Source organism: Schistocerca serialis, chromosome 4, assembly GCF_023864345.2.
Source record: "Schistocerca serialis cubense isolate TAMUIC-IGC-003099 chromosome 4, iqSchSeri2.2, whole genome shotgun sequence".
NCBI classification, from domain to species: Eukaryota; Metazoa; Arthropoda; class Insecta; order Orthoptera; family Acrididae; genus Schistocerca; species Schistocerca serialis.
Genome location: NC_064641.1, coordinates 414,944,727 through 414,957,226, shown reverse-complemented (window position 1 = coordinate 414,957,226; position 12,500 = coordinate 414,944,727). Strand labels below are relative to the sequence as shown.

The 12,500-nt window shown below is 55.1% G+C and overlaps 2 non-coding genes and 1 pseudogene across 2 annotated transcripts; all 3 read right to left on the bottom strand.

The window, feature by feature from the left end:
• LOC126475566 (large subunit ribosomal RNA) overlaps positions 1–5,233 on the bottom strand; it is a 7,297-nt pseudogene extending 2,064 nt beyond the window's left edge.
• A 188-nt stretch (positions 5,234–5,421) lies between these two features.
• Positions 5,422–5,576, bottom strand: LOC126476359 (5.8S ribosomal RNA). Its single transcript, XR_007586903.1, has one exon. It is a non-coding gene; the product is annotated as a 5.8S ribosomal RNA (ribosomal RNA).
• A 351-nt stretch (positions 5,577–5,927) lies between these two features.
• LOC126476914 (small subunit ribosomal RNA) lies at positions 5,928–7,836 on the bottom strand. Its single transcript, XR_007587346.1, has one exon. It is a non-coding gene; the product is annotated as a small subunit ribosomal RNA (ribosomal RNA).
• Positions 7,837–12,500: the final 4,664 nt, after the last annotated feature.

Sequence of the window (12,500 nt, the reverse complement as noted above, 5' to 3'; positions counted from 1 at the left end):
GTGTCACCTTCCCTCCCACGTAGCAGCCGTGCCCGAGTTGGTAAGGCATTAATCCGGACACGCAGGCATGAGATGTAGTCGCGGCCGGTTACGAACTGCCGCGTATTGGAGACCCAGCAGTGCTGCCCTGGTGTTCGGGCAGACTCGTGTAGCGCAGCGCCGTCGACCGACGAGTGCAGGCGGTCGGCCCAACACCGGCCCAACTGGTAACTGGACTTTATAACTTCCCCCTGCCATTGCAGGGCGTGGTCCAGTTGGTGAATTTCTCGCTGGATTAAGTCCTGGGAAGAATCGTCCACTGCCGCACCCAGTCCTTGCATCTTCGCCAGTCTTCTCCTGCGAAGAAGAGGGCCCAGCCAGCGGGCTGCAGGCACCCCCAAGCCCCCATGAGAGATGGGGGCGTGGAAGTAACCGACCGGCGTATCTGCTGGCAGGTGCAGCCAAGATCGAAGGGCTGCACGAACACAGACGTCAAGGGAAGAGAGGGCCCCAAGACGAGTCCTCCCCAGGGCGAGGCCATGGAAAATACCCGGGAGGATGACAGAACGAAGGGCAAAAAGCCGCTGCTGAGGTTTGAGTGGTGCACGCTTGATGATGTCCAACTGCTTCTCGACCTCCCGCCGGGGATGAAAAAGACTGCGTCCGCACGTGGAAAATTGCAGGCCTAGATACTTGAAAGTATCTCCCATCGCCAGTGCTGGGATGTTGTTCCCCCCAGCACGAAAGATGACAGTCTCGTCGACCTTGGTTTTCTTCTCCCGGCCTGATGAGACAAAGGCGAGAGAGAAACACTTCCGTGGGTTGACCTCGAGCCCGAGATCCCCCAGGGCCGACGTGGCGATGGTGAGAAGTTCCTGCAATCCATCACGAGTCTCGGCGAACAGCAGGAGGTCATCAGCGAATGCAGCCGCATTTATCCGCCGTCCAAGAATGCGTGCACCAATATGAGCAGGCAGACGAGACAAGAGAATGTCAATGGACATGTTGAAGAGAATAGGAGACAGCGGGTCACCCTGCCGGACACCCCTCGAAGGCCGCACTAGATCTGACGACTTCCCATCCGCGCAGATAACCGTCGATCCCGCCTCATAGCATCCCTGGATGTAGTCAACGAACTCGACCGGCAGACCATGGGCCCTTAGCACAGGACCAAGGGCACCGTGGGCAAGCGAGTCGAAGGCCTTTGACACATCCAGAGATGCCAAGTACAGCGAGCCGGCAGCTCGGCACGCCTGGGTCATAGCCAGATCGAGAAGAAAGGTGTTATGAAGCATCCCATCCTGAGGGATGAAAGCCCGCTGGCGACCGTCCAACACACAGTAGCGCATCAGGCGGCCAACCAGAACCTTGTGAAAGGCTCTGGTCAGCACCGAGCACACTGTGATCGGACGAAAGTCAGCAGGGGATGCTGCGGCGGTCTTCTTGGGCAGCAGGGTTGTTCTGGCCTGAAGGAGTCGGGATGGAAGGGAACGGGAAAGGAGGAGGAAATTAAGGATCTTGAGGAGAACCTCCCGGGGAAGGCGACGCAGTTGTGTCGGCGTGAGGCCGTCAGGACCTGCAGCAGAATTGCGAGGCGGGAGAGCAGCGGTGGCTTCTTCTGCAGAAATGGGAGCCCAGAGGTCACGGAAGGGCACCCTCTTCGAGAATGGCAGCAGCTCATCGGACAGACCCTCCCCACGCGGAGGTCGAGACCTGACACGTGGTGGAGAGAAGAGGTCTGTCCAAAACTCAATCAGCCCTGGGATGGATGGTGGCTGATGCAAGAGTGTGCCATCAAGAAGTCCGTTGATACAGCGTGCTCCGTTCTTCTTGAAAGCACGCTGAACCACCGCATACTCCCATCTCCTGCGTGCACGCTTCCGCTCTGGGGGCTATTGGGTCCGCACACTCGCAGCTTGGTGGATGGCTGGCTCCCTGCTGCCTACTTCGTCAAGAGCAGACAGCAACATAGCCTGGATTGTTTCACGGCTAGTGGTAGGACCCAGAGCCACGAGATCATCAAGCGAGCGGAATCGGCGGTCTGATTGGGGGAGTTCTGCTACAAATGACCAGATGGCTAGGTCAACATCTTCCCCACAAGGTGGAGACTGTGGCAAAGAATGACTGACTGCAGGCTCGCTAGGAGGACCCCAAGGGCCGCGATCCATGCCAGCAAGCTCGGTGACAAACTTCGCCACCATGTCTTTGTAGGGCTGCGCTCTACGCTGACATTTAATTGACTCCAGCGTACGCTCGGGGAAGGCCTTTGCAAGCTCCTGGTTTAAAAATCTGCAACCCTGGGTGGCAAGAGTCGCTTCTGCATGGGCCAGACGCAGGAGCTCTTCCTGGGACCACCTGGCCTTCTTCCTCTCGGTCTTGATCATAGTTACTCCCGCCGTTTACCCGCGCTTGCTTGAATTTCTTCACGTTGACATTCAGAGCACTGGGCAGAAATCACATTGCGTCAACACCCGCTAGGGCCATCGCAATGCTTTGTTTTAATTAGACAGTCGGATTCCCCCAGTCCGTGCCAGTTCTGAGTTGATCGTTGAATGGCGGCCGAAGAGAATCCGCGCACCCGCGCGCCCCCGGAGGAGCACGCTAAGGCGGACGCGGCCTCGCAGCAAGGAAGATCCGTGGGAGGCCAAGGCACGGGACCGAGCTCGGATCCTGCACGCAGGTTGAAGCACCGGGGCGCGAACGCCGCGCAGGCGCGCGCATCCTGCACCGCCGGCCAGCACGAGGCCGACCAACGGCGAGAGCAGACCACGCCCGCGCTAAACGCCCGCACTTACCGGCACCCCTACGGCACTCACCTCGCCCAGGCCCGGCACGTTAGCGCTGACCCACTTCCCGACCAAGCCCGACACGCCCCGATCCTCAGAGCCAATCCTTATCCCGAAGTTACGGATCCAATTTGCCGACTTCCCTTACCTACATTATTCTATCGACTAGAGGCTCTTCACCTTGGAGACCTGCTGCGGATATGGGTACGAACCGGCGCGACACCTCCACGTGGCCCTCTCCCGGATTTTCAAGGTCCGAGGGGAAGATCGGGACACCGCCGCAACTGCGGTGCTCTTCGCGTTCCAAACCCTATCTCCCTGCTAGAGGATTCCAGGGAACTCGAACGCTCATGCAGAAAAGAAAACTCTTCCCCGATCTCCCGACGGCGTCTCCGGGTCCTTTTGGGTTACCCCGACGAGCATCTCTAAAAGAGGGGCCCGACTTGTATCGGTTCCGCTGCCGGGTTCCGGAATAGGAACCGGATTCCCTTTCGCCCAACGGGGGCCAGCACAAAGTGCATCATGCTATGACGGCCCCCATCAACATCGGATTTCTCCTAGGGCTTAGGATCGACTGACTCGTGTGCAACGGCTGTTCACACGAAACCCTTCTCCGCGTCAGCCCTCCAGGGCCTCGCTGGAGTATTTGCTACTACCACCAAGATCTGCACCGACGGCGGCTCCAGGCAGGCTCACGCCCAGACCCTTCTGCGCCCACCGCCGCGACCCTCCTACTCGTCAGGGCTTCGCGGCCGGCCGCAAGGACCGGCCATGACTGCCAGACTGACGGCCGAGTATAGGCACGACGCTTCAGCGCCATCCATTTTCAGGGCTAGTTGCTTCGGCAGGTGAGTTGTTACACACTCCTTAGCGGATTCCGACTTCCATGGCCACCGTCCTGCTGTCTTAAGCAACCAACGCCTTTCATGGTTTCCCATGAGCGTCGATTCGGGCGCCTTAACTCGGCGTTTGGTTCATCCCACAGCGCCAGTTCTGCTTACCAAAAGTGGCCCACTTGGCACTCCGATCCGAGTCGTTTGCTCGCGGCTTCAGCATATCAAGCAAGCCGGAGATCTCACCCATTTAAAGTTTGAGAATAGGTTGAGGTCGTTTCGGCCCCAAGGCCTCTAATCATTCGCTTTACCGGATGAGACTCGTACGAGCACCAGCTATCCTGAGGGAAACTTCGGAGGGAACCAGCTACTAGATGGTTCGATTAGTCTTTCGCCCCTATACCCAGCTCCGACGATCGATTTGCACGTCAGAATCGCTACGGACCTCCATCAGGGTTTCCCCTGACTTCGTCCTGGCCAGGCATAGTTCACCATCTTTCGGGTCCCAACGTGTACGCTCTAGGTGCGCCTCACCTCGCAATGAGGACGAGACGCCCCGGGAGTGCGGAGGCCGCCGCCCCGTGAAGGGCGGGGAAGCCCCATCCTCCCTCGGCCCGCGCAAGGCGAGACCTTCACTTTCATTACGCCTTTAGGTTTCGTACAGCCCAATGACTCGCGCACATGTTAGACTCCTTGGTCCGTGTTTCAAGACGGGTCGTGAAATTGTCCAAAGCTGAAGCGCCGCTGACGGGAGCGATTATTCCGCCCGAGAGCATCCCGAGCCAACAGCGGCGCGGGTCCGGGGCCGGGCCAGGTAGGTCCGTCATCCGGGAAGAACCGCGCGCGCTTGCCGGGAGCCCGAGCGCCCAAAGGGGCGAATCGACTCCTCCAGATATACCGCCGGGCAGCCAGCCAGGACACCGGGGCTCTGCCCAACAGACGCGAACCGAGGCCCGCGGAAGGACAGGCTGCGCACCCGGGCCGTAGGCCGGCACCCAGCGGGTCGCGACGTCCTACTAGGGGAGAAGTGCGGCCCACCGCACACCGGAACGGCCCCGCCCCGCGGCGAGTGGAAAGGCAACCGGACACGACCCCGCCGCGGATTGCTCCGCGCGGGCGGCCGGCCCCATCTGCCGAGGGCGGAGGCCAGTGGCCGGATGGGCGTGAATCTCACCCGTTCGACCTTTCGGACTTCTCACGTTTACCCCAGAACGGTTTCACGTACTTTTGAACTCTCTCTTCAAAGTTCTTTTCAACTTTCCCTCACGGTACTTGTTCGCTATCGGTCTCGTGGTCATATTTAGTCTCAGATGGAGTTTACCACCCACTTGGAGCTGCACTCTCAAGCAACCCGACTCGAAGGAGAGGTCCCGCCGACGCTCGCACCGGCCGCTACGGGCCTGGCACCCTCTACGGGCCGTGGCCTCATTCAAGTTGGACTTGGGCTCGGCGCGAGGCGTCGGGGTAGTGGACCCTCCCAAACACCACATGCCACGACAGGCGGCAGCCTGCGGGGTTCGGTGCTGGACTCTTCCCTGTTCGCTCGCCGCTACTGGGGGAATCCTTGTTAGTTTCTTTTCCTCCGCTTAGTAATATGCTTAAATTCAGCGGGTAGTCTCGCCTGCTCTGAGGTCGTTGTACGAGGTGTCGCACGCCACACCGCCAGCCGGCTGTGCACGCTACCGAGTAAGTACCGGTATGCGAACCGCCAGGCGACGGGCGCGCATCGCACGTTTAAGGAGACGCGGCCGGCCCCACAGGCGGCCACGACACTCCCAGGTCTGCGAAGCGGGGCAAACGCCGCGCGCTTCAGTATACGTAGCCGACCCTCAGCCAGACGTGGCCCGGGAACGGAATCCATGGACCGCAATGTGCGTTCGAAACGTCGATGTTCATGTGTCCTGCAGTTCACATGTCGACGCGCAATTTGCTGCGTTCTTCATCGACCCACGAGCCGAGTGATCCACCGTCCTGGGTGATCTTTTCATAGTTTCCACTATCTCTTTCAAGACAGTTGCATAGGCGGGACTGAGGCGTGTGGCGGCCCCTGTTCCAGCGTTCAGTGTCCAACGGCCTCACGGCCGATGGGCGTCGTACGGCTCCACACCGGAGCGGACAGGCACTCGGGCGAAAGTCATTCAAAACCGGCGCCAGGCGCCAGGTGCCGCAGGCCAGCCGCTCCAGCGCTTCAGCGCTCGTACCACACAACATTGCCGTTAGTTTTGAGACGAACGCGTGGTTCCGCACGCGGCGCACGGCTACTGCGAGCCGTACAGGTAGCGTGTTGCGCGACACGACACGCACATCGAAAGACATGCAGTCTAGTCGGTAATGATCCTTCCGCAGGTTCACCTACGGAAACCTTGTTACGACTTTTACTTCCTCTAAATGATCAAGTTTGGTCATCTTTCCGGTAGCATCGGCAACGACAGAGTCAATGCCGCGTACCAGTCCGAAGACCTCACTAAATCATTCAATCGGTAGTAGCGACGGGCGGTGTGTACAAAGGGCAGGGACGTAATCAACGCGAGCTTATGACTCGCGCTTACTGGGAATTCCTCGTTCATGGGGAACAATTGCAAGCCCCAATCCCTAGCACGAAGGAGGTTCAGCGGGTTACCCCGACCTTTCGGCCTAGGAAGACACGCTGATTCCTTCAGTGTAGCGCGCGTGCGGCCCAGAACATCTAAGGGCATCACAGACCTGTTATTGCTCAATCTCGTGCGGCTAGAAGCCGCCTGTCCCTCTAAGAAGAAAAGTAATCGCTGACAGCACGAAGGATGTCACGCGACTAGTTAGCAGGCTAGAGTCTCGTTCGTTATCGGAATTAACCAGACAAATCGCTCCACCAACTAAGAACGGCCATGCACCACCACCCACCGAATCAAGAAAGAGCTATCAATCTGTCAATCCTTCCGGTGTCCGGGCCTGGTGAGGTTTCCCGTGTTGAGTCAAATTAAGCCGCAGGCTCCACTCCTGGTGGTGCCCTTCCGTCAATTCCTTTAAGTTTCAGCTTTGCAACCATACTTCCCCCGGAACCCAAAAGCTTTGGTTTCCCGGAGGCTGCCCGCCGAGTCATCGGAGGAACTGCGGCGGATCGCTGGCTGGCATCGTTTATGGTTAGAACTAGGGCGGTATCTGATCGCCTTCGAACCTCTAACTTTCGTTCTTGATTAATGAAAACATACTTGGCAAATGCTTTCGCTTCTGTTCGTCTTGCGACGATCCAAGAATTTCACCTCTAACGTCGCAATACGAATGCCCCCGCCTGTCCCTATTAATCATTACCTCGGGTTCCGAAAACCAACAAAATAGAACCGAGGTCCTATTCCATTATTCCATGCACACAGTATTCAGGCGGGCTTGCCTGCTTTAAGCACTCTAATTTGTTCAAAGTAAACGTGCCGGCCCACCGAGACACTCAATAAAGAGCACCCTGGTAGGATTTCAACGGGGTCCGCCTCGGGACGCACGAGCACGCACGAGGCGGTCGCACGCCTTCGGCTCGCCCCACCGGCAGGACGTCCCACGATACATGCCAGTTAAACACCGACGGGCGGTGAACCAACAGCGTGGGACACAAATCCAACTACGAGCTTTTTAACCGCAACAACTTTAATATACGCTATTGGAGCTGGAATTACCGCGGCTGCTGGCACCAGACTTGCCCTCCAATAGATACTCGTTAAAGGATTTAAAGTGTACTCATTCCGATTACGGGGCCTCGGATGAGTCCCGTATCGTTATTTTTCGTCACTACCTCCCCGTGCCGGGAGTGGGTAATTTGCGCGCCTGCTGCCTTCCTTGGATGTGGTAGCCGTTTCTCAGGCTCCCTCTCCGGAATCGAACCCTGATTCCCCGTTACCCGTTACAACCATGGTAGGCGCAGAACCTACCATCGACAGTTGATAAGGCAGACATTTGAAAGATGCGTCGCCGGTACGAGGACCGTGCGATCAGCCCAAAGTTATTCAGAGTCACCAAGGCAAACGGACCGGACGAGCCGACCGATTGGTTTTGATCTAATAAAAGCGTCCCTTCCATCTCTGGTCGGGACTCTGTTTGCATGTCTTAGCTCTAGAATTACCACAGTTATCCAAGTAACGTGGGTACGATCTAAGGAACCATAACTGATTTAATGAGCCATTCGCGGTTTCACCTTAATGCGGCTTGTACTGAGACATGCATGGCTTAATCTTTGAGACAAGCATATGACTACTGGCAGTATCAACCAGGGAGCTGCGTCAACTAGAGCTGAGCAGCCGGCCGCCCGTGAGTGTGTCCCGGGGGCCCGCGCGAACACGCAAGCGTCCGCTCAATTATTCTGCAAACAGGAGGAGGCTGAGCTCCCCTGCACAACACACCTCGAAACCCTCTCAGGTCCCGGCGGCGCGCAGCGCCGTCCTAAGTACTTGGTCGGGTTCGAGAGAGGCGCAATCGCCCGGAGTTAGGCGAGTAGACGCTTTAGGTGCGACCACCCGCGCTCCCAACTGAGCTTGCCGCTGCCGACAGAGGCCCGGGAGCGTGCTGTCGTGGCATTGCCGGCGGGAGACAACACGCGCCACCTACGGTGACCGGCAGCTCCAACGCCGGCGCCACAGAAGGACAAAAGCCCCACTTGGGTGCCGAAGCGAACTCTCCCAGCACAGCGCACGCGCCAACACGTCCGCACAGCTGCGATACAAACCACCTGCGAGAACCGCTGGGGCGACCGAGCAGCAGACGGCGTCGCGGCGCCGAGCGCCGGGCGGCGGCGCATCCTCAGCGCACAAAGTCCTCAATCGGACCAGCACACTGCAGATGGCCACCGCGCTTCGCACCGGGCCCGCGAGGACCTACTTTGGCCGCAAGGCGCCGCGAGCAGGGGGCGCCGGCGCGCAGCTGCGCCGCCTGCCGCGTCCGTCGGCCGGCGCGCCTGCCACTGGCCGCCCCCACCAGCCGGCTGTAGCGCGTGCGCCCACGCACCGCGCTGCCAGCACGCCGGGCGGCCCCCCCTCACCGGCCGGGGACGGTCCCACCCAGCCACCGCCGCGTATCGCCTCACACCCAGATCCCCTTTCACGTTCGTGGGCATGGTGGGTATCCCTGAAACAACCGGTTAATAGCTCGACCGATCGTCGCCAACACTGATTCACCTCTAGCGAGAACAACCGCACCACAACGGGTTACCAGTTGTTCATTTGCGTAACGTCACCAGCAAACGTACACGTCCATCGCCATTTGCAACGAGTATTGCATGCCTGTGTCAGGTGTCACAACACACTACGTCTGCCCACATAGACGCAACAACATGTGCACGCCTAGAGAACACGTGGAAGGTCGACCCCGTACGTATGCGGTGTCCATTGCGCGAACGACTGTCAGCCGGCCTCTGCAGCATGTCGCAGATGTGGAACACGGTGCAACATGCTATCACGGTGTGTGAGAAGAGACGACTACGTCCGAATACACGCTCCACTACATCAACAGACTGCTCATGCTGATCGCCATCCAGGGCGTCCGTTCCTCCCACACGTCTGTATGGCGTACCACACTGCAATCCAGCTCTTATAGGGAGACGACACGTAGCTGCGTGCACAATATTTGGACTGTATGGTCCGCCGTTGCTAGGCGCAGTCGTCATACGGCCACATGTGCCACGATGTATCATTCAGTACATACGGACCAATGTGCAGTACAGTTTGTGGGTTTTGCGTACATCGGCGGACAGGTGACAGGCCGTACCACAACGTAGGCTGAGTACGTCGGCATGCGAAGGGCGTTGAACATGCAAACTTCTCACCGACCAGCTTGCGAAGGCAGGGGGGAAGGGGGGGGGGGGCATGTACGTCCTGCTGCTATCCACATTACAGTGTATAGCAGGAGCATGTGGAAAGTCAGCAACACCTGCAAGGTGTTTAACATGACGCGATACACAGGGGACCGGGCAGTGCGAGTAGCGAACTATATTGCGAGGGTTGCGGTTAGGCAACACTACACTAATTTAACGAGTTGCATAACAATTACAGAGCAGGTTCAGCGACAACGTGCGTCAGGTTAAGGCGCAATATAGTTTTGGTTACGGCGCACTTTAGGTTAGGTTAAGGCATATTATAGGTTAGGTTAAGGCATATTATAGGTTAGGTTAAGGCATATTATAGGTTAGGTTAAGGCATATTATAGGTTAGGTTAAGGCATATTATAGGTTAGGTTAAGGCATATTATAGGTTAGGTTAAGGCATATTATAGGTTAGGTTAAGGCATATTATAGGTTAGGTTAAGGCATATTATAGGTTAGGTTAAGGCATATTATAGGTTAGGTTAAGGCATATTATAGGTTACGTTACGGCACAACATGGGTTACGTTACGGCACAACATGGGTTACGTTACGGCACAACATGGGTTACGTTACGGCACAACATGGGTTACATTACGGCACAACATGGGTTACGTTACGGCACAACATGGGTTACATTACGGCACAACATGGGTTACGTTACGGCACAACATGGGTTACGTTACGGCACAACATGGGTTACGTTACGGCACAACATGGGTTACGTTACGGCACAACATGGGTTACGTTACGGCACAACATGGGTTACGTTACGGCACAACATGGGTTACGTTACGGCACAACATGGGTTACGTTACGGCACAACATGGGTTACGTTAAGGCACAAATTAGGTTAGGTTAAGGCACAAACTAGGTTAGGTTAAGGCACAAACTAGGTTAGGTTAAGGCACAACGTAGGTTAGGTTAAGGCACAACGTAGGTTAGGTTAAGGCACAACGTAGGTTAGGTTAAGGCACAACGTAGGTTAGGTTAAGGCACAACGTAGGTTAGGTTAAGGCACAACGTAGGTTAGGTTAAGGCACAAATTAGGTTAGGTTAAGGCACAAATTAGGTTAGGTTAAGGCACAAATTAGGTTAGGTTAAGGCACAAATTAGGTTAGGTTAAGGCACAAATTAGGTTAGGTTAAGGCACAAATTAGGTTAGGTTAAGGCACAAATTAGGTTAGGTTAAGGCACAAATTAGGTTAGGTTAAGGCACAAATTAGGTTAGGTTAAGGCACAAATTAGGTTAGGTTAAGGCACAAATTAGGTTAGGTTAAGGCACAACGTAGGTTAGGTTAAGGCACAACGTAGGTTAGGTTAAGGCACAACGTAGGTTAGGTTAAGGCACAACGTAGGTTAGGTTAAGGCACAACGTAGGTTAGGTTAAGGCACAACGTAGGTTAGGTTAAGGCGCAACGTAGGTTAGGTTAAGGCACAACGTAGGTTAGGTTAAGGCACAACGTAGGTTAGGTTAAGGCACAACGTAGGTTAGGTTAAGGCACAACGTAGGTTAGGTTAAGGCACAACGTAGGTTAGGTTAAGGCACAACGTAGGTTAGGTTAAGGCACAACGTAGGTTAGGTTAAGGCACAACGTAGGTTAGGTTAAGGCACAACGTAGGTTAGGTTAAGGCACAACGTAGGTTAGGTTAAGGCACAAATTAGGTTAGGTTAAGGCACAAATTAGGTTAGGTTAAGGCACAAATTAGGTTAGGTTAAGGCACAAATTAGGTTAGGTTAAGGCACAAATTAGGTTAGGTTAAGGCACAAATTAGGTTAGGTTAAGGCACAAATTAGGTTAGGTTAAGGCACAACGTAGGTTAGGTTAAGGCACAACGTAGGTTAGGTTAAGGCACAACGTAGGTTAGGTTAAGGCACAACGTAGGTTAGGTTAAGGCACAACGTAGGTTAGGTTAAGGCACAACGTAGGTTAGGTTAAGGCACAACGTAGGTTAGGTTAAGGCACAACGTAGGTTAGGTTAAGGCACAACGTAGGTTAGGTTAAGGCACAACGTAGGTTAGGTTAAGGCACAACGTAGGTTAGGTTAAGGCACAACGTAGGTTAGGTTAAGGCACAACGTAGGTTAGGTTAAGGCACAACGTAGGTTAGGTTAAGGCACAACGTAGGTTAGGTTAAGGCACAACGTAGGTTAGGTTAAGGCACAACGTAGGTTAGGTTAAGGCACAACGTAGGTTAGGTTAAGGCACAACGTAGGTTAGGTTAAGCACAACGTAGGTTAGGTTAAGGCACAACGTAGGTTAGGTTAAGGCACAACGTAGGTTAGGTTAAGGCACAAAGTAGGTTAGGTTAAGGCACAACGTAGGTTAGGTTAAGGCACAACGTAGGTTAGGTTAAGGCACAACGTAGGTTAGGTTAAGGCACAACGTTGGTTAGGTTAAGGCACAACGTAGGTTAGGTTAAGGCACAACGTAGGTTAGGTTAAGGCACAACGTAGGTTAGGTTAAGCACAACGTAGGTTAGGTTAAGGCACAACGTAGGTTAGGTTAAGGTACAATATAGGTTAGGTTAAGGTACAATATAGGTTAGGTTAAGGTACGATATAGGTTAGGTTAAGGTACGATATAGGTTAGGTTAAGGTACAATATAGGTTAGGTTAAGGTACGATATAGGTTAGGTTAAGGTACAATATGGCGTAGGTTCAGATACACATTGTTGTAGGGAAAGGTGTATTGGGGGGGGGGCGGCGGCAGGTTCGTTGATAGTGATTATCGTAATTGGATGCCTGCGGTATTATCTGATTTGTCACGTCAGGATGCACTTTTGGCTCATGACAGGCGGCGCTCCAATTCCATGGTTGTGGCAGATCTGTGTCTTTCATTCCTGCCATTGAATGTGTGCTGTGACAGGAGGCAGTATTGTGATGTTGGGTGCACCCCTGTGTAGGACATGTGTGGGTGTTCGTGGCTTAGCTGAGCAATGTGCGGATGTCGGAAGGGTGGGATATTGTGTTTTCTGGGTGGACCTCCCGGTCTGGTAATGATAGTGTGGATTGTGTCATGTGGCGGAGAGGATGCACTGGATGTTCTTCCATGCTGGTGGTTAGATATTGTGTGTGTGCCTGTT